Consider the following 22590-nt stretch of genomic DNA (forward strand, 5'->3'; position numbering starts at 1 on the left):
GAATGTTGAAAAAGAAAGCCAAAGTTGGTTACATCACAATTTCAGACTTCAAGCTCTATTACAAAGCTGTTATCATCAAGACACTATGGTACTGGCACAAAAAGAGACGCATAGATCAATGGAACAGAATAGAGAAGCCAGAAATGGACACTCAACTCTGTAGTCAACTAATCTTTGACAAAGCGGGAAAGAATGTCTGATGGAAAAAAGACAGTCTCTTCAACAAGTGGTACTGGGCACATTGGACAGCCACAAGCAGAAGAATGAAACTGGACCATTTCCTTATACCATACACAAAAATAGACTCAAAATGGACCAAAGACCTCAATGTGAGAAAGAAATTCATCAAAATCCTTGAGGAGAACACAGGCAGCAACCTCTTTGACCTCAGCCACAGAAACTTCTTCCTAGAAACATTACCAAAGGCAACGGAAGCAAGGGTAAAAGTGAACTATTAGGACTTCATCAAGATCAAAATCTTTTGCACAGCAAAGGAAACAATCAACAAAACTGAAAGGCTACCGAAAGAGTGGGAGAAGATATTTGCAAATGTCTTATCAGATAAAGAGCTAGTATCCAAATCTATAAAGAACTTATCAAACTCAACACCCAAAGAACAAAAAATCCAAATGAGAAATGAGAAAACATGAACAACATTTCTCCAGAGAAGATATACAAAATGCCAAAGACACATGAAAAAGTGCTGCACATCACTTGTCATCAAGGAAATACAAATCAAAACCACAGTGAGATACCACCTCACACCAGTCAGAATGGCTAACATTAACACGTCAGGAAATGACAGATGTTGGTGAGGATGCAGAGAAAGGGGAACCCTCCTACCTGTTGGTGGGAATGCAAGCTGGTGCAGCCACTCTGGAAAACAGTATGGAGGTTCCTCAAAAATTTGAAAATAGAGCTACCATATGACTCAGCAATCTCACTACTGGGTATTTACCCTAAAGATACAAATGTATTGATCTGAAGGGGCACATGAACCCGAAGGTCCACAACAGCCAACCTATCAGTTTCTAGCAGTATCTAGGACATGGTAGTTCTCTACAAATGGTACATATTATTATACTATATGGAAATATGATTCATTCCCATAAAAGCCAGAATGTAGGATCCACATCAGAATACATACATGATATAAAATACTATTTACCAAAAGGGGACATATTCTATGAGATGCTCATCAGTAGGAAGAATTTCAGCATTGATAAACCCAATGGCTTCTCCTACTGAAAATTGGGTGCTCCTTCCACAAAAAAAAAAAAGTCATTTCTCCCCCTCTCTTACTATCATACCTTAAATCCACAAGTAGCTTGCTCCAGTGAATTAAAAGGTAAGTACTAATTGGAGAGGGAAACAAAATAAGTCATTATCAATGAATTTCACTTCAGCAGAGAGCAGTTTATCACATTCTTTGGCTCATCAGCAAGAAAGTACGGACTTAGAGCTGGGAAAGTTTAAGATAGGATATAAACTTTCACTACTTGCCTATATTGCCAATAAACAGCTTCAAGGGTATACTCCAAGGTTGTCCTAACTCGTGCTTGAGAAAGGATCTATTTACTCAGGCAAGAGACACAGGATAGGGTCTAATCAGTCCCAGCAAATTGATCATGAACAGTCATCACACAGACAGAATGAGTTTGGACAACTGTCCTTACCAACCAAAAGAACCTGATTAGTCTTTAGGTCTTTGACTGGTGATGTGGACCATTAAATATTTATCAGAATACAATCAATCACTTAATCAATGGGACTCCTACCGACCCAAGTTCATGTTCCTCAGTCATGTCCAACAACCAACCAGTTCAGAGGGTTATAAACCTCAGAATTACTTTGATGCCAGACTGTCAGCCTTTAATAAAACAACTTTCCTGCATAAGGTGCCTGTGTGTTCATCAGGATTCTTTTTGCTAAGTGAAAAAAACCAAGCTTAGATCAGCTTAAGCAGAGTAAAGATACATAGGAAGCACACCAAAGTACCTATGTTTTTAAGGGACTAACACTCAAATTACAAAAAGATGCTTCTTTCCACAGTCTGATCCTTTCACTGTAGATTGGTTTCCTTTTCTGGGCAGCAAACAAAGCTATCAGAAGCTCCCAGGATTCACACTTTATAAACTCCCCCAGCCCAAAGGAAAATTTTCCTAATTCATTTGAAAATTTCAGGGGAAGGACCAGCTGGAGTCAGATGCCCACTACTGATCAGTCCACTGTGGCCCACAGTGATGATAAGAGAAATGACAGAGTAAGAAAGAATCATATAAAGAACAAGGCAGGGCCCACTGGAAGCTTGAGCTATTCCCAAAGGTAAGGAGGCACTGTTCCCAAAAGAAAAGTCTGAGGATAGTGCTGGATAGACAACAAAGGCAATCCACTATAGGTATTTATATGCAATTTTTATATTAGTAATCAGCATGGTATGAAAACATATATGTTTGTTCATTTTGTAACTAAGCCCTCACCAAATTTAATCGCAGGCCATAAAATGTATAACCATTCAAGTCAGGTACCCTATTGTATCCTTCATCTTCTCAGGCCTCTATTTCCACCATTCCCACCTCTAGACTTGCTGAAACACAATGAACCTCCTAAGTAGCAAATTCTACAGGAAGAAATGCATTTACAATGATTTCACAACTATGCTTCTCTTGTCTAAAGCAGCCCTTAGGCAAGAATTATTTTCTTGTTATTCTAGATGTCTAATTTTGGTCTCAGATAACCTAAGAAGTTTTTGCAATGCAATTTTATTACTGGAAACAATTTCTTTATAGAAGAATATTAAGCAACCGGTAGAGTGAAGTCAAAAGGTCAGTGTGCACATATAAACCACTTTCCTAGCTTACAATTCTGCCTCCTTATATTTAGCAAATTCTCAAGTAGCAAAATAGACTCAGCAGAAATATTAAAATATTTTTAAATTATCTTATATTAGCATTTTTAATTATTTCCTCTAAAAACATATGTGCTGACTTTGATATTCGCAGTACATAAAACATTTTCAAGGCACTGGTTCCGGGGTCTACAAGATGGCTAATAATGAATCTTTTGTTGTTTTCTTCCTCTCTTAAGTGAAATGGTCTCTTATGATCATTTGATACGCCATAAATCCTTACCTGTTTAAATCCATGTGATCATGGTAAACATGATCTTTGGAAAACAAATGTTTACTCATACTCACACTCAGGTAAACAATTCTCAGAATATTAGTCATGTCTAGTCTTCCTTCCTGAGTGATCAGAGGTCTTCCAGGTTCAGGTGCCGGACAGGGTACAACAGTTCCCTACCCAGGTACAGAACTGAAGAATTGATCTTGCACAAAGCCACAGGAGCAAGGGAAGGAGAACCAGATCCAAAACAAAGGGAGATCAGACAAAGGAGACTGCACTAGCTGGAGAAGCAAATAGTGGAAAAACTCATGAGTCAGGGTCATGGGTTTAATGAAACATCTAGTAAAGTTGAAGAAGAGCCCCTGGGACCCAAATCAATTTAAAAGAAAAAGAACCCTAGATTTTTCAAAAGAAAACATCTTTGCTATCCAAAATTTCACAACTCAAGAGTCACCTGGGGTTTGGGTCTCCCACTAAAGTCCTACGCAAAATTTCTGAGGATTCGTTAAGTGTGTAGAGTGTAAGGATGAGACAGAACTTGCATTCTCAAGGTCAGTTCAACTCCTACTCCACAGACTTGTCTGTCTCCACCATTTGACCCAATGCCAATCTCAAGCTTTACTCACATAAATCTTCCATGAATATAAGAGACTTTGTCAATTATTTCAAGAGAGATATAAAAGGAGTATATAGAAGAGCAAAGCAAACAATTTCAAACTGAACACAGAGCACTTCTTCCTAAGTTATCTTTTGGTCATCCTACCACTGTACTATTTCGACAGATCCCTTCACCCAGCTGTGCAGCATCTGTAAGCTTCTCTCTCTTCTCTCAATTTACCCCTTTGGAAAGAGCGCAACAAACTATCCTCCTTATGGCAGGATGTCAACTTACCCCTTCTCCTCTTCGACCTTGGGTCGAGCCTCCAACATGTTCCCCTATTTCACTTTGTGCTCCTAAGTGAATTGTCAAGCTATTTTTACAAACAGAGTTTGTCCCTCCCTTCAGAACTTGGATGATAGTTGTTAAGATATGGATTCAACTTCTTTCCCATTTCGTAAGACTAAAGCAGAATAATTTGTCCCTAAATGGAGCTAACAAGGAGAAAAGAGTTTGAGTAGCTCGTCACTCCATGATTTAGGGACAGGGCAGCCTGAACTAGGGAGGGACTCCACATGTTCATTCACAAGTTTGGGCATCTGAATACAGGCTGGCAACCATTCTCAGCTTCTTCTCTGATCTCTCTAGTTGTAGGAACTAACTATCCAGAAACAAATTCTGACTTTTGGTTCATCAGAAAAGGCACTCATAGGCAAATGTTGATTATCTTTGAAATCTCAGATTAGTCGCCTATGATCTCACATTCCACACTGCACCAAGCTAGCTTATAGGAACACTTGCCCCTAAAACCTCTCTTCACCATGACATACAGAGAAACAAGATATCTTTCTATGAAGGCAGGTTCCAAATCTGATCTGATTCTGCTAAAACCACAGGTGACACTGGCTCATGAGAAAAATAAAAAAGACAAAGAGACATGTAACTAGAAATCCAGACAGGTCTCAGGAGACTCAATTTACTATCCCTTTTCCTTGGGTATCACAAGGAATTCAATACAGCTTACACCAAAAACCTTCTGCCCTTTTGGATTCATTTGACCAGTTAAATATTTTATGATAATCTAACTGGAAACCACTGGATATTTATATTACCTACACAATGTAATCTGAATACACATCACCCACCAAAATGATAAATAGGCTTGATATATAAAAGTCCCCAGTTCGCTCACTGTTCATTGATTAATTCAACAAATGTTTACTGAGGGCCTACCATATGCCCACCAGCTCAAGTTCACAGGTTTTCTGGAAAGTTCTTGCCATGATTGTGTTCACCCATTTAAAAAACCACATAGTTAGAGGAGAGGTTACTGTTTTTAAGAAGCATGTGAAATCTACATGAACAAGAATCCTTTCCTAGCCAGCTATCACCACAGTCCTGTGAAAGGAGCAAGGCATGGGTTACCCTCATTCCCACTCTCTTTCCCTAAAACTCATCCAGGTCTTCACTCTTATTAAAGGCATCTTTGAGTTAACAAAACCAAAATAAAAGCTTTCTTATTTCTCCCCAAAACTGTTTCTATCCCAGTGTCAACAGTTAATGGTGTCACCTTTTACCCAGTTGAAAGGTAGCCTTAGAATCACAGTTGATGTTCCTCCCTCTCTCTCACTTCTCATATCCAATCCACTAGCAAGTCTCTTTTATTCTAACTAAAATCCCATCCACCATCCTGCATCCCATTTTTCACCATACCCACCACTACCACGTAAACACAGCCAATATCACTTTTAACCTAGACAATTGTAACATTTTCTAACTGGGCTCCTCATTCACTCTTAACCCCTTACAAAATCCATTCTAGCATCTAGAAACTAAACCCACGTATGTCCTCTACTTCTCAATGGCTTCCCATCACACTTGATACAAAATCTTAACTTTTACACAATTACAAAGGGCCTGTATCCATCATTCTCGGTTTTGGCTGCTCAACAGAAACACATAAAGAGCTTTTAAAAATACCTAAGTGCCATCCAGATTACTTAAATCAAAGTCTCTGGAGGTGGACTCCAGCACTGGCTTGTTGTTGTCTTGTTATTGTGGGTTTTTTTAAGTGTGCTTTCAGAGTAGAGGACTGCTCTCCACGTCTTCCTCTGACTGCATCTCTTTCCCCTGTCCCCTCCACTCATTACTAGACTCATGAGCCTCTCTGCTTTCTTCAAATCACAGTTTCTCTGCTTTACCTGGAAAGCTCTTCACTCCCACCCCTTACCTCCTACACTGACCATCTTCATCTCACTGGCTCCTTCTCAGCACCCAAATATATTACCTCTTTGGAGGCGTTCTGGGACCACCCAATAACATACACCAGTAGTTCTCAAGGTGTCGTCTCTACAGCAGCAGCAGCAACACCTGACAACTTTTTAAAAATGTAAATTTCCAGGCCCCACATCAGGTCCCTATTAAATCAGAAACTCTGAGGGAGGGAGCACAGCAATCTTAATGTTTTAATAAGTCCTACAGGTGATTCTGATGCACACTAAAGTTTGAGAACCACTATTTTGTGTGTGTGTGTGTGTGTGTGTGTGTGTGTAATGTGTGTACATCTGTATACATTTATCTACCTCCACACTTCTACTCCTTTTTTCATTTATTTATTTGACAGAGAGAGAGAGAGAGGAAAAGCAGGAGCAGGAGGGGGTGGGGAGAGAAAGAAGCAGACTCCCCACTGATCATGGAGCCCCATGTAGGGCTCAAACCCAGGACCCCTCCCAGGACCCCAGGATCAGGACCTGAACGGAAAACAGATAGTTAACCTACTAGCCACTCAAGCACGCTTCTACTCTTTTTTACCTGACTTTATCTTCTTCACAGCAGCCATATGAAATTCTTATTCAATTTTGTGAATTGTCTGTCCCTCCCCCCAACCAGAATAAGCTCCACAGAAACTTATGTTCACTCTTATATGCCCTATTATTAGAATAGTATCTAACACATGGCACACAGTAAGTTCTCAATAAATATTTATCGAGTAAATGAGCCCACAAACAAACCAGTCTAGTCCCTTTCTCCCCCAGAAGCTCTTGAGTCAGGGCCCCTGAGGAAGATGTATACAGGGATCTACAGTAGAAGGTCTCAGAAAACAATATCAAAATCAAACCAAATGGCCACACACCAGCCAACTCTAGCTCTTTAGAAGGCAGATATTTTAAATGTCAGACATGCTTGGCTCATACGAAAGTGAAGTAATTGCTATGTATGACTAATGTACAGCCGGAAGCCTCATTAGATCTCAGGTAACCCGCGAGGCAGGGAAAGAGCACTCTAGGAGGTACATTGAAAGCAGAGATAAGGAGGGGGCTGGGCACTCATGTCAGAAGCCAAATTAATCCCACCCCCAAAGGATATTCTCCCTTGACTCAGGACCCTGGAAATGGTGGTTTTCTGTTCAAATGTGTGTCCCCTCCCACTCTACCCACACCACCATTCCCAATAAACGAAAAATATCTTTTGTTTGATTTAAATTTCTTTAAATTTTAGTGAAGAACTTTGCAACTCTTTACATTTGTAACATCTTCTGTGAATGGCCTGTTCTTGTAGTTTTCTTTTAGGCTGTTTTCCTTTTTCCAGTTAATTGGCAATTAAATTTACTCTTATGTATCATATGTATCCTATGTGCTGTCATTATTCTTCCTAGTTTGCATTTCACTCTTGACTTTGTTTTGATGATTCCTCCTTCAGTCACAACTTAAATTTTTTTTTTTTTTTAAGATTTTATTTATTTATTTGACAGAAATCACAAGTAGGCAGAGAGGTGGGCAGGGAGAGGGGGAAGCAGGCCCCCTGCTGAGCAGAAAGCCTGATGCAGGGCTCGATCCCAGGACCCTAAGATCATGACCTGAGCCGAAGGCAGAGGCCTTAACGCACTGAGCCACCCAGGTGCCCCTTAAATTTTTATTTAGAAAATGTACCCATCTTTTGTGTTAATGTTTCTGATTTTATGTCAAAAAAAATAGAAAAGCTTCCTGTACATCAAATACATTGAAATATTCACCCATACCTCCTATCTGTATTTCTGTGGCTCTATTTTTCTTTTTTAAGTATAACTCTTTGATCCATCTGGAGTTTATTTTGGTGTGAAGAATGAGGAAAAGTTCTGGGACACCTGGGTGGCTCAGTCAATTAAGCATCTGCTTTTGGCTCTGGTCATGATCTCAGGGTCTTGAAATCGAGCCCTAAGTCTGCTTCTCCCTCTCCCTTTGCTCCTCCTCATTGCTCATGCTCTCACTCTCTCTCTCTATCACAAATAAATAAATAAACTCTTTTTTAAAAATATAAAAAAAGAACGAGGAAAGGTTCTAATATTATTTTTCTTCTCCAAATAATGAGTTCATTTGGGAAACTCTATAACCTCAGCATTTAGCATGGTAAAACTGTACATAGTTGGTGCTGAATTTCTGTCTATTAAATTATTGGGAGGGTGATGACGCAACAAGAGAACTATGGATCACAAACAACAAAGACTCCAATAAAACGTGAACATTATGACTTTAATGTGACATTAATATATATTAATGTATATTTTAATAGGTAGATAAGTATTAACCAATGCAAATTTGGTTATTACTAATGCCAGATGCAAGAGTAACAGTAACTACCGCTCATCAAGCACTTACTATGCTTCACACACTGTAAGTGCCTTAAATATGTTAACTTACTTGTCCTCAAAACAAGTCTACGAGGAGTTTCTAGTCCTATCTTAACTTGCCAGATGAGAATACTGAGGCACCAAGAGATAACGACACTTGCTCAAGTCCCATGACTACTAGCATCTGGCAGATTCATACCCTGAGACCGAAACACTGAGAATTCTATGCCTTAACCACTCTGTTATCCTGTCTTATAGATCATTGTTGACCCCAAAATAGAAAAAAAAAAAAAAAAAAACGGATGTTTTTGCTATTAACATCTAAAAGGGGTACACATTTTATTAGGACATTTTCTATGTTTCTGGGGAGTCAGTCGTTAAGCGTCGGCATTTGGCTCAGGTCATGATCGCAGGGTCCTGGAATCAAGCCCTGCATCGCGCTCCCTGCTCAGCGGGAAGCCTGCTTCTCCCTCTCCCACTCCCCCTGCTTGTGTTCCCTCTCTCACTGTGTCTCTCTCTGTCAAATAAACAAATAAAATCTTTATTTTTAAAATACATTCTATGTTTCTAATTCTGTATTTCTAATCTGAAAATTGAATTGATATGCCCCCAACCCCACCCTCACCCAATTTCCCCCCCAAAATTACCTTCCTCAGAACTCAGTATTACCTTTGGCTACAGTATCTGATAAAGGACCTAAGAGGGTCCAACACAAGATAACTCAACACTTGATCTATATCTCCTCTAATCCACATTCTTTCCCATCTTTTAAGTTCAAAATCCCACCACAAATTGCTGCAATTTCCAAGCATGCCCTGATCTGAACTATATGTACTACAGAGCTGCACTGAATAATTTGGTCTATGAGGCAAAGACAAAAATTCCTTCTCCAAATTTTATGCTATAAGTTAGGTTTTCAAAGATTTAGACAAGATTATTCAAAATATTATTAACAACAACAGGTGTCATTTTGTAATTCTAGCTTTTATTTAGAAAAATGAGTAGAACTTTTGGTTTCAGGATGGCAACATACAGGCATTTTTGCTCCCTTCTGCTCTCAAAATTCTGAAACCACAAAGATGACAGGAAACAAAAACACAAACTCCAACTTCAGTGAAATGAAGAAGTGACTATAATCCAACATTTGAAGATGGAAAGCAGATGGAGGGAACATTTTAGCAGAGAGGAGAAAAGTGAAGCCAATGACTACAAGAAGCAAGCCAATTTGCCCCTGGAAATGCTTACGAAATGGAGACACTGGGTACTTTGGAAGATGAAAGTTAGGGCCCGAGCTCAAGTGAAGGGATTTTTAGACTCTCTCAATCTCTGGCGGGCTGCAGCTGGTTGGTACCAGCTTGCAAGAGCGAACTCTGCAGTGGCCCCGTATTGAGCTTGAAAGCAACTATAGGATGAATATTTGGAGAAGGTGGCAAATGCTACAAATCAGAGTTTTGTTTTGTTTTGATTTTTTAAGAGAGCTAGTTGTTAAACATTTCCCAGCACACCACAGCTCCCAAGTCCTAACCTTCAGGACCCACTAGAAATCTGAGGTTTATTTTCCAGAGAAAGCAAATGACGGGGGTTTCAGACTCAGGTACAAGCACTCACGGAAGAGGGCAAGTGAAGGGGACAATGCTGAAAATGAGTGTAATATGCGAAAATCTGTGCAACAATCACAGAGAATGCCTTCAGGTTGCATTCCCCTTGTCAAGGGATTGAGGAACCTTCTCTGGTGAAACTAAACTGCCTAAGAGAAAAGATTTATGTATTAATGATATTTTGTGGGTGGGTAGACCCCTCAACAAAAGATCTAGCTAACTCATCTAATCATCCTGTGGTGAAGTCCACAAGCAAAGTTTAAAAAATTCACTTCCCCAACACACTTTTTCAAGAAGCCACTGCAAGTTATGCCTTACCAAAACCAAAAAATAAACTAAAAAGGAAGAGGACATGGATTTAGAAAACAAGAAGAGCCAGTGGGCCCTCCCAGAGTGACAACTGTGCCTCAGGCCCTTTGAACACGGTGCACACTGGGGTAGGAGGCAGAGGACTTGAGCATACAGAAGATGGTACCGGAGATATTCTGCAGAACTGTTAGAGGATAGGAGAAGATACAGCATCCCAAGAACATTAAAGGGGAAAAAATGAGGGAATTATTAACTCCAGCTAAAAATAAGAACAAAAAATAAAAGAAATGCAGTCACACAGGAGATCACTCAACTGCGGAAAGCACTGACATAGTCATAAGAAGATACTGGGAAAAGATGTTACTAAAAATTTAGACGTAATAGATTATAAGGAGGAAGTGAAGTTTTTTACTTTATTACATAAACCAAATTATTTAGTGCGGTTTTGTAGTATACACATTTCAAATCAGGGCATGCTTGGAAATAACAGCAATTTATGTGGGATTTTGAACTTAAAGAAGAGGTACAAGTAAGTAAAGATACTCATATAGCTTAATAGAAAGTAAAAATGATTAATCAAGAGGTATATTATTTTCAAATAAGGAAGTAAATGCCAGAACAAATATCTAAACACCTTGAAGTGGTTCTTCCAGTAAGTGAAACAAGGCAGTAAGAGAAGAGAAAAAAGAATACTGTTTTTGTCATATGCTCTGTTAAAAATATTTGACTTAATAATTTTCATACTGTCACCATGTTTTTTAATTTAAATAATTAAGAAATAAAGGAATAAAGAAAAATAAAATAGTTTGTAAATTATGGGCAACTCCAGAGAATGTGGCAATTATTCTGATATTCTAGTAATAATGGGATTCCTGCATTGTAACAAGACAAATCCAAATGAGGAGAGATCTTTACCTTGCAGTAAACTATCTGAGTATCCATCATCAGGTACTGTAGTCAAAGCCTTAGTTATGGATTATTAGACAAGATTACTTGTGATGACTACGTCAAGGATAAATTAGGACAGATTTATCTTCCAACCTTATCTTTTGGGGGAAGCCAGAATCTTTATTGGGACAACCATGCTTATTTATCAAATGTTCATAATAGATAAAATTTAAGTATCCTTTTTGAATTTCCACTTTCATTTTCTAAAGAAGATAGAAAAAAATGTTCTCTTTATAGTTTTCTTCATACTTTCTATTTCCAGCTTTGAAATGTCAATCTAACTTCTAGAAAAGAAAATTGATTTCATAATTAGAGGAAATTACTGGTGGGGGGTTTAGAGTGATAAAATCAGGAGCCCCGAAGCTTAGTGGCAAGGAAGAAATATATTGTTCTCTCTGAAATTTTGTTAAGGAAAAGATTGAGAAACTCAATAGTATCAGGGATTACAGGGAGGGGGAGAGGTGGGGTGGGGAGGGAGAATTTTCCAGATAGGGGAAACCTGTGTTGTGCAAAGGCAAAGAGAAGTGATGCAATTAAGGAAGGAAGGGAGGGAGGGAAGAAAGAAAGAGAAAGAGAGACGAAGGAAGGAAGGAATGAAAGAAGGAAGGAAGGAAGGAAGGAAGGAAGGAAGGAAGGAAGGAAGGAAAAAAAAGTTAGATGGCGGTGTGAAGGGAAATTAAAGATGAAAATGGATAGGGCACCTGGGTGGCTCAGTCAGTTAAAGGCTTGATTTCAGCTCAGGTCATGATCTCAAGCTCCTAGGATTGAGACTGGCTTTTGGCTCCCTGCTCAGCAGGGATTCTACTTGTCCCTCTTCCTTTGCCCCCCCCCCCCCGTCCTCCCTCTCTCTCTCTAAAATAAATAAATAAATAAATAAAATCTTTTAAAAAAAAATGATAATGGATAAACTGAAAAGAAAGTAGAGTTTACTTTTTGATCAGGGAGCCCTTTTCTGTGAAATTCAAAGAAAGACGATAACTAGAGACATGTTTCTGAGGTAAACAAAAGGGAACATGAGGGATAGTTTCAGAATGGTCTTACTTTCGAATGGAAGGAAGAACCCAGTCATCTTCTGAGGCTGAAGTCAGGACTGGAAACGTAGAGGAGTGGAAGGACTTGAGAACAGTCATTCTGCAAGAACAGAGCACAAGTCCCCAGAGACCATTCCTGGACCAGCAAAAAACTGGCCACACCAAGAATCACCCAGGAGAGGGTCAAACAAAGATTCCACATTCTCATCCTCAGAAAGTCTGATTCAATAAGCCCAGGATAAAACTGAGGGATCAATTTTAAAGGCTGCCCAAGACATCTTTATGAGTAGTTCAGTCTGAAGCCAATGGATTTGATCCCCAAGATACAGATAAAACAATATTAAAGGCGTGAGGGTAGCCAGACTGCAATGTTTGCCAGGAGCCACATCCATGAGGTTTTGCCATTTCCTCCATCAGCAAAAGGCAGAGAGAGGGAAAACAGAACTGTGAGGGCTAACAATCCACACAATAACTGAGAATTACAGCAGCGTTGAATTGCTGACCAAATCTCCACTCCTGGTTCCATGGGAAAAATGATTAAAACTGAAACGCAAAACCTCATTTCTCATTCTTTTTTATTCAATCAATGTTTAACCAAAAGCAGCACCTTTCATTGAGAAAAGCACTACCTCACTCTATGTGGACGCTTGTGTCCCAGGTCAGGCCTCAGTTTGAATAAAAGAAAAACACAATATTTGGTTCCCCAGTTTGGGGTCTGTGCTAGTGAATTTCTGTACTCGTAAGTGTTCTTAACTGAGGTATCTATGCTTATTGATATACTTAGGTCTAGTTTAATGTCAGCCCTTGGAATTCTTATAGTTCCAACAAGACATGGGTACCCCACAATTTTAGGAAGTGACTATGTACTGCACACTTGTAATAATAGTTGGGGTTTTTTCTTGTTGTTTAGTTTTACTTATAAGCTCACTTTCTAGAATGCCTGGGTTGCTCAGATGGTTAAGCATCTGGCTTCGGCTCAGGGTCCTGAGATCGAGTCCTACATTGGGCTCCCTACTCTGTGGGGAGTCTGCTTCTCCCTCTGCCTCTGCCTCCCCCCTGCTCATGCTTTCTCTCTCCCTCAAATAAATAAATAAAATCCTTAAGGGAAAAAAAAAGCTCACTTCCTCAGATCTCTGTCAGAAATCATCAAAGAGAAAGGACAAATAAAAATCAACTACACTACTGGAACAGTATTTTCTATAGTTCAAATGGTTTTCGTGATCCTAAATATTGCTTCTAAAGCTACATAATTCAGTCAAAATAGAAATCACAGTATTTAAAAACAACTTTCAAAAACTCTGAAACCAAAATATATTATTAAGGCACAATGGGAAAGACAGTGTAACATAGCATAATAGAAATGGTCTTTTATCAATTATCAACTGTTTCCTCACTCGAGTGCAGTCTTCTTTTAAGCCCAGGGAGTGAAGTAATGTACACATAATCAATTAAAGCAAGTTACAAAAGCAGCTGATCCATGACTTCATAAAATAATCTCTGTCACAGCACTCATTCTGGGAAGAAGCCAGCTGTTGTCAAGCTGTAATGAAAAATGCCAGATAAGTGGCTTCACTTCAAAACACAGAAATAGGCCTGATTAAATCAATGAATTTCTATCAGATTTTGATATCATCTGGAAAGGAAAATCTAGCCTCCTTCTGAAAGCCAAAAAACGTTACTTTAATCAAGAAATTTCCTCACTAGAAATAGGAAAAAGTGAATAAGAGGTACAAACTTCCAGTTATAAAATAAATAAGTCACAGAGATGAAAAAAATACAGCATTGGGAATCTAGTCAATAATATTTAATAATGTTGTATGGTGACAGACAGTGACTACACTTACCGTGGTGAGCACTGAGCAATGTAGAGAATTGTCAAATCACTGTGTTGTGCACCTAAAACTAATATAACATTGTATGTCAACTATAGTGCAATAATAAAAAAAATTTAAATGAACTTTCCATTTGCTGAAAGGGAAATTCTGTGAACTAAAAAAGAATAAAGTAAAACAAAGTTACATTTTTAAAAATTCTTCACTAAAAGGTATGACATTTTAGTCAACTTAATCATTAAAGTGTCAGTTACCTAACTTCATTGGCTTTCTGAGGGATATGCCCAAGTTTCTTTGATTTATTTTCATTAAGCAGAAAAACACAGTAAGCCTAATGCATATTGCAAAACCCCTGCTTGACATTTGAAACTATACCACCTTAGAAGTATTTAGCTCTTTTTTTAGACCTGAATATTACTTTGTTGAATATACATCTTTCATTAAAAAGAGCTGTGTTTCTTAATGAATTTTCAAAAAGAAAATTTAGAGAAAGATAAGAAATGTGCTTTCATTTACACAGTTAAGAAATATAACCATTAGGACAGTGGTGTTCAAAGCCCAGCCACACATTTAAGTTACCAGGAAGCTTTTAGAAACTAATACCCCATCCCACACAGATCAAATCAAACCTCCGAGGGCAATGCTTAAGTATTGGTGTTTTTTACTTCTCCTTTTTTTAAAGATTTTATTTATTTATTTGACAGAGATAGACACAGCAAGAGAGGCAACACAAGCAGGGGGAGTGGGAGAGAAGCAGGCTTCCCACCAAGCAGGGAGCCTGACATGGCGCTTGATCCCAGGACCCTGGGTCCATGACCTGAGCCAAAGGCAGATGCTTAATGACTAAGCCCCCCAGGTGTCCTGTTTTTCACTTTTTTAAAGCTACTCCGGTGATTCTAAAGGAGCCTGGTTTGAGAATCCTACACAGGACCACCTGTGGGCAGGGCTTAAAAGCAATGATTATTTGCTCTTGTTATGAGCAGAATTGTTTCTTCAAAATTCATGCATTGCAGTCCTATACCTAGTACCTCAGATGTGACTGTACTTGGAGATGGGTTCTTTAAAGAGGTAAAATGAGGTCACGGGGATGGGCCCTCATCCTTATAAAAATAGGGAAGAAAGTGAAGAAGAGGAGATTAAGTACAGACAGGTACAGAAGGAAGACCATGGGAAGGAGCAGGAAAGAAGGACTACCATCTACAAGACAAGAAGAGAGGTCTCAGATAAAAAACCAACCCTCAGACACCTTGATCTCTGAATTCTGGCCTCTGGAATCATGAGAAGATGTAGAAAATAAAAAAATAACTGTGAGCCACCTACACTGTGACCTTTGTTACAGCAGTTCTAGTGAGCCAATATAGGGCCCATCCCCAGAGTTCTGATATCAGGCATGGATGTAGCCAGGGATCAGCACCCAGGGTTAAGGCCATAGCTTGAGGTATGCTGAGGTCTGACTTCCCCTACTCTCTACTTGATGTTAACTTGAGAGAGGAGCCACTTAACACTTTGTAACACCTCTCTACTAGAGCTATTTAATGAATATAACCAAGAAATGGAATTGAAAATTAAGTTTTTTATTTTATTGAGGACTTTGCTCCACACAGTTAAGAACTCCCACAAGAGAGACTCTCTTTCTCACCTCTGTTTCCAATACCATCAGTAGAAGGTGAGTATTTTTCCCTTATAGTGGCAATATATTTGTTTCCTATCATCCACAGATATACTTTTCAAATATTCTTACATCTATTTATCTTCCCTCTTAATAGTGTCATACTCTAAATAATTAAAACTTTACATAATTATTTCAAAATATGAATTTTAATAGGTTCAATGTTAATTTGGAGTGCAACAGCTGTAAGTTTTCTTTCCCCATAAGAGTGATATCGTGGCTTTGGAGTCACACAAACCTCAGATCCATCAGCTCTGCCATCAAATAGCTGTGTGACCATCAGGAAGTTATATAAATGCTCCAAGCTTCTAGGCAGTCTCCAAAAAGAACAAGGTATATGTTCCCCTGGACCTTTCCCTCCTACCTGCTGCTGGAAGATAGTAACAAGTGGAGTCTATGGCCCAAAATAGAAACCATGTTTTGACAATAGTAGAACAGACCATTAGCTGAAAACTCCCACTTAGATTAAATATTACTTGAGAGAGAATTAAATGTCTACCTTGGTTGAAACACTCTATTTTGGGGATACCACATTACAGTGGTATGGCTTATCCCAGTTCTAACCATTGTGTGGAGAAGAGTTTGAAGAAAGAAAAACATGGAAGTTAGCTTTCTTTTTGTCTGACATCTTAGCGGGATTGCAGGGGTGGCCACTGCTCTCTGAGCTTCACAATGTCACCCAAAGGCAACAAGAAGAAGAAATATGACAGAAAGTCAAAGCCAAAAAGACAAAGACCCAGTGAACAAATCTGGGGGCAAAGTCAAAAGAAGTGGTCCAAAGGCAAAGTTGGGGACAAGCTCAATAACCTGGTCTTGTTTAACAAAACAACAAAACTCTACAAGGAAATTCCCAACTACAAGCTCATAACTCTAGCTGTTTCTGAGAGACTAAGGATTCAAGGTCCTCTGGCCAGGGCAGACCTTCAGGAGTTCCTTAGTAAAGGACTTATTAAACTGGTTTCAAAGCACAGAGCTCAAGTAATTTACACCAGAAACACCAAGTGTAGAGATGCCCCAGCTGCCGGTGAAGATGCATGAACAGATCCCACCAGCTGTACATTTTAAAAGACAAAACTTCATTAAATAAAAAAAAGTAAAATGTGGAAGTTATAAAATCACTTAGGAGGTTACTGCAGAAGTCCAGGCTCAGGTGGTGGGGTTGGGAAGTTGGGGAAGTAAAGAGGTACACTTTGGGGTGATGGGTTAAATAGGTGATGGGGAGTAAGAAGTGCACTTGTGATGAGCACCAGATGTTGTACAGAAATGTTGAATCACTATAATACCTAAAACTAATATTACACTGCATGTTAACTAACTGGAATTTAAATAAAAACCTTTTTAAAAAAGACACACTTTGAAAGTGCAATCAAGGAGAATTGATGATACGCTAAAGGTGGAGGGAGTCCTCAAAGGTGGCTTCCAAGTTTCTATGAAGATAGAGGCATTATTTACTTATGAAGACCAGAAGAGAAGCATATTGCTAGGGGAAGATCAAGAAATTTAAATATGGAAAATTTGTGATACATGTGAGACATAAACATGGTGCTGTCTCATCAGAAATGAAGGGATGAGTTTGAAATTCAAACAAGTTTGTTCCAGAGATAATTTGAAAGTAACTTCTCTACTCAGTCATCACCCTTGGAATCATTGCCCAACACATCCCCAGTATAAAGTACAGAACCAGCACAACCATCCAAATACCATCCTAAATTCTTAGGGAACAGTATGGGGTGCCAAGTCAATCATTCCTCCACAAGGAAAAATCATAATTCTTTTGGTCTGTCTATTGGTTTTATTTTATGGCCTTTCCCTTTGGGGTCAATTGACTTTAATAAATTCTTTAATCCTTATGTGAAACATTCAGAGATTTCTGTTTAATCTTTCATTGTAATTGTGTATATTTCATATGTGTTTTCAAAATTCCATGTCTAAAGTTTATTTCTAAAATGTCTTTATCCAAACAATCTCTGAGATATTTAGATGCCAAAATGGCAGAGAACATCTTAGGGTGTTGTGACTGCAATCTATATAAGGAGCTAGGAAAGCAGGTAAGACAAGAGATAATAGGGCTTTATAAAATTTTATCCAGAGGTCAGAATTTTAACGTATGTCTCTCTTAACTGAAAGTACTCTTTCAAATTATATCAATCATTTTGATAGTGTTTTTGAATATAAGAAAGAGAAAGAAGCTTCTGACTTGATTGCCGTGGTTCTGGGAAAGGTGTTGTGGATGCGCTGCCTTCACGAAGCCAAAAGCATGCCCAGTAATCTTCTCCGCTCTAAGGGACACTCCCCAGCTGCACATTTATACTTCCATGAACTCACTGAAAGTGGGTTCAGGGAGGAACACCTGGGTGGCTCAGTGGGTTAAGTGTCTGCCTTCGGCTCTGGTCATGATCTCAGGGTCCCTGGACGGAGTCCCATGTCGGGCTCCCTGTTCAGTGGGGAGCCTGTCTCTCCTCTCCCTCTGCCTCCTGCTCCGCCTGCCTACTTGTGCACTTGCACTTGATCTCTCTCTTTCTCTCAAATAAATAAAATCTTAAAACAAAAAAGAAGAAGAAGAAGAAGAAGAAGAAGAAGAAGAAGAAGAAGAAGAAGAAGAAGAAGAAGAAGAAGAAGGAGAAGAAAGTGGGTTCAGGGATCCAAAAGGCATTTTTATCTTATTATCCCTTGCCAACATTACTTTTTTAAAAGAGCTGAAGAAAGAAATACCTTGGAAGACCACTTCCCGTCCATTTATATCCTAGAACAGATCCTAACAAAAACTACCTGCTGGCCAGCCAAACGAGTTATCTTAAGAGAAGGAACCATAAACACATCCATTTTAAAGCATTCATCTTTTAACTATAGGCCACTAATATTAAATGACAGCTGCCATAAACTCTAATTGGCTAAGGTGCATTAAAGCCAAAATACTCATATTTTACTTATGGATTTCTGGAAGCATCTCACAGCATGTATCCTTGCAGCTATAACCATTTTAACCCAGCTTATTTATTTTAGACTCCAAAATTTAAATAGTGTACTAAAAAAAAAGCATAAAGACTTTACAAAATCATTATATGATACAGGCTATTGGCACAATGTATAAAACAAAGAAAAAGTATGAACATTAAGAACCTTCCTCCTGCGTCTTGATGTTAAGTCCTCCAGCAGGCCCAGTTCCATTGGTTTCCATCAGTCGTTACCCATGATGATAACAAACCAGAACAAATAGGCAATCTGCCAATTATTCTCATTTTGCCCAAACATCAGAGCCTTTTCCTAACCAATCTACCTAAAGGTTTGCAGTTAATCTTTTTATTCTCCTTCCTACCAGCTATGGAGGAATTAATATATAAAAAGGACACAAAGATCAGATGAGAGGCAAAAATAAAAGGAGGAGAAAAAGAGGGCAACTTAGATAATTCTCCAACTGGATAACGAGCTCCTGAATAATTAAGAATCAGCTAAGGAATGGTGCCCATTTTGAAAGTTCTCTTTTAAGTCAAGGGCAAGCCCTTTAAAGAGCTCGTAACTGCTCCACTCATATGTGCTTTGCTCCTAAGAGCAGGTACTTTAAAATACTTCCTTTATTAATTTTTCACTTTTTATAGATTGATCCTAAGCCTCACCAAAGAAGGAGAAGGAGAAAACAAAACAAAAACCAGCAGACGTGAGTAAATCAGGATACCTTCCCTAGTGGATGAGATCTTCCTTTCTTCTAATATAGCAAAATGCTTAAAATGCTGTTTTCTATTTCTTCACCATTCTGAGCCCCATCTCCTCACCCCACTTTAATATTAACTCAAGGCCACCGTCTCTATGCCTCCCTCCAAATCCCTGCAGTGCCCGAAACAGTGTCTTAATCATAGTAGGTGACTGAGGAATAGCTCTCGAATTAAACTGTATTAAAAACACCTTTCTGCACACACACACACACACACACACACACACACACACACATACACACACTATAATGAGTTATCAAGAAAGCCAAAAGTAACTAGAAAGGGAGAATAACTCTGTCTGGGGTGGCAGAGAGATGTCTCAGGATAACAATTCCTAAACCATCACAGGCTAAATACCCTAGTTCTCAGCACAACCCCCTTTCACAGGTCCAGAGCACTGAAACTACCCACATCTCACCAGACGGTGACTCTGTGTAATGCGTTACTGTTGAGTGGCCCTGCAGTCAACATGAGTAGCAATGGTCAAACAGGGAAAGCACGAGGAGACTTCCAGAAGCCTAAAACAAACTTGGAAATATTTTGGATCCTTAAGTCACACATGTCTTATTCATTCACTATTCAAGAGAATTTATTCTAAAATAGCCCAGTTTTGCTCCAGGAAGTATATTTAACAGTCCAGCCCTCAACAAAATTGGAAATATACATGTGAAGTGACTAGAGCCCTGTAGTTTCAATAACTTCCCCGAACATCTGTAACTTCATTTCCCGGGCACCTGGGTGGCTCAGTTGGTTAAACTTCTTCATTTCCCCGCCTGGTTCAACTGACCTTGTAGTAACAGAAACATTCAAGAAAGAATTTTACATCATTTATACATCACAGGGGCTTTAAACCTGGGGAATAAAGGGCTCTGTCCCATGGTAAAAAGACCGGTTGGTGAGTAGGTTTGTTAGTTGGTTAGTAGATAGGTTAGTTGGAAAAGGGCAAGAAGTCCACTCTAATACCCCCGAATTCATACTCAATAAGGCCATCTCTAAACAGGAAGACAAAATCCACCAGGGCCATTTGTGTAAAGGTACTGGTAGCTTCTGCCATGAAAGAGAAAAAAATGGGTGGAATTTGGGTGGAGAGGTTAGTGACATCATTAAGGACCAGACTTATAAGTTGCTGAGCCTTATAAGCAACAGCTGAGCCCCCTGTAATTCTAGTCCACGTTAATGACTTTAATCCTCTTTTAAAAAATAAAATGTGCTCTGAGTAGTATAAATTATAGCAACTCCTCCAGACTGCTGCTCTGCAGTGAGTTGGGCAATAGGGAAGAACAGAATGAGAATGACTTCCACAGACCTGATCTAAACACTTTTATAGGGACAAAGAGAGCCTGGGCGTAGCAGCTGGCAATAGACACTGCCTAGTCTGTACCTTCTCTTCTGAGACACCACCTACTTTCATTTACCTGTCAAGGTGGCCCTTATTTTCAACACAGTCAGAATCTATCCATGCGAAATTTACGAGAGCAAGCACAGAATGTGACTTAGCCCTAACCCCTCACTTACCTTCCCTGCCAACCTGTCCTTCATTACCCTGATGTCCACAGCATCTGCTGTCTCAGAACTTTGATAATTAAAGCGTGAATATCACAAAGAGTGGCTTTCTACATTATTCAACAGACTATCTCTATAGAAAAGGAGAATAGAAGATACAATAAGTCAAATAAACCCTTTCCAGATAGAATAAAAAACTCTGAAAAACTTTGAAGAACTTTACCCATCCTTCTCCTTAGGTAAGAATTTCTGTAAGTTACAAATGCAACTAATAAAACTGCAAACGCCCCTCAAAATGTGTCTGGGTGGTGCAAAAATGGTTCTCTAAAAATTACAGATGGGGCGCCTGGGTGGCTCAGCGGGTTAAAGCCTCTGCCTTCAGCTCAGGTCATGATCCCAGGGTCCTGGGATCGAGCCCCGCATCAGGATCTCTGCTTGGCGGGGAGCCTGCTTCCTCCTCTCTTTCTCTGCCTGCCTCTCTGCCTACTTGTGATTTCTGTCTGTCAAAAAAAAAAAAAAAATCTTTAAAAATTACAGAGGCAAATGACCTACTGGATTACAGAATTCAGAAATTTCAATGTCTGTACTTTGTAGCTCAGCCGGCCTGGCCACCGATAAAAGCAGCTCTTTGATACAAATTGATAAACTACAGATCTATGAATTGTACATCACTTCTCTTAAACTTGCAAGGAGATGAAAAGTATCAAAGGATAAAGCATAGTAGGAAAAGAAAGTCTCTTGACACAATAAACTATTAGTGAGGAAAATAAAAGACTGAGTTACTTCATTTTATTTTTAACCCCTTAATTTTTCACACAGTCATTAAATGTAAAAGAATCCAAACATCTTTTTCTCAAGATACCGCACCCAACAGCTCAACTGCAAAGCATGTGAGGTTTAGTTCAGTCACAGAGTTTACGTGTATTCTAGTTTGTGAAAAACACATCTTTTGGAGTCATGTTTCTAACAACCAAAATTGTATGGTTTCTTGAAGCAATGTAGTAACTGAAGATTCTCCTTGACTGACATTTCCAAAAGCACCTCTTTAAAATGGGAGGTAAAGATATGTGGTAAGTCATATGCTAAAAGGCCACTATCTTCTCTTTATAAAGGCATGATCTGGTTAAAAGCACCCAAGTGGCACATATTCCATTTCAAACTACTTTCAATTACTTTTACTGCTTTTACCTAAAGCAATAGTAATGAATTTTTCTCTATTCCAGAAGTTCTATGACCAGTAGTCATTTGCACAAATTACTACACACTCTTCCATGCAGATTCACCCCATGGGGATGACTTCCTCTTCTCTCTTACTCAATGAGACATGTTTATTACAGGACAAAAATAGCAACGGAACAACTTTAGGCAGTAAGTTTGATTCAGTAAATGGAACGGCATTAGGCATATTGTTTTCCTTTTTTTCCATTATTCCGTAGCGTCACATGATGGATTAGAGAAAGCATGAAAGATGATGCAAGTCAAAGAATGAGAAACAAAGATGGAAAAACACACAGAAAAAGTATTCTGTATCATTTATTTTGCTAGCTACCTAGGCACTGTTTTTGCCTTTTCCATGGTTTTTCACGAGAATTTCCAGCTGCCCAGAGTCCAAATGCATAGCTTTTCCATCCTCTACATCAGAATCAAAATGTACAAAGTGC

General features: G+C 39.0%; 1 protein-coding gene and 1 pseudogene across 2 annotated transcripts in view; one reads left to right on the forward strand and one right to left on the reverse strand.

Annotated features, from left to right (window-relative positions):
• The window catches only part of PLCL1 (phospholipase C like 1 (inactive)), a 353093-nt gene that overhangs the window by 205434 nt on the left and 125069 nt on the right, over positions 1–22590 (reverse strand). The window lies entirely within an intron of this gene.
• LOC308340119 (small ribosomal subunit protein eS25-like) lies at positions 16389–16754 on the forward strand (annotated as a pseudogene). Its single transcript has one exon. The product of its transcript is annotated as a small ribosomal subunit protein eS25-like (transcript).

This window comes from Martes martes, assembly GCF_963455335.1.
Source record: "Martes martes genome assembly, chromosome: 3".
Lineage (NCBI taxonomy): Eukaryota > Metazoa > Chordata > Mammalia > Carnivora > Mustelidae > Martes > Martes martes.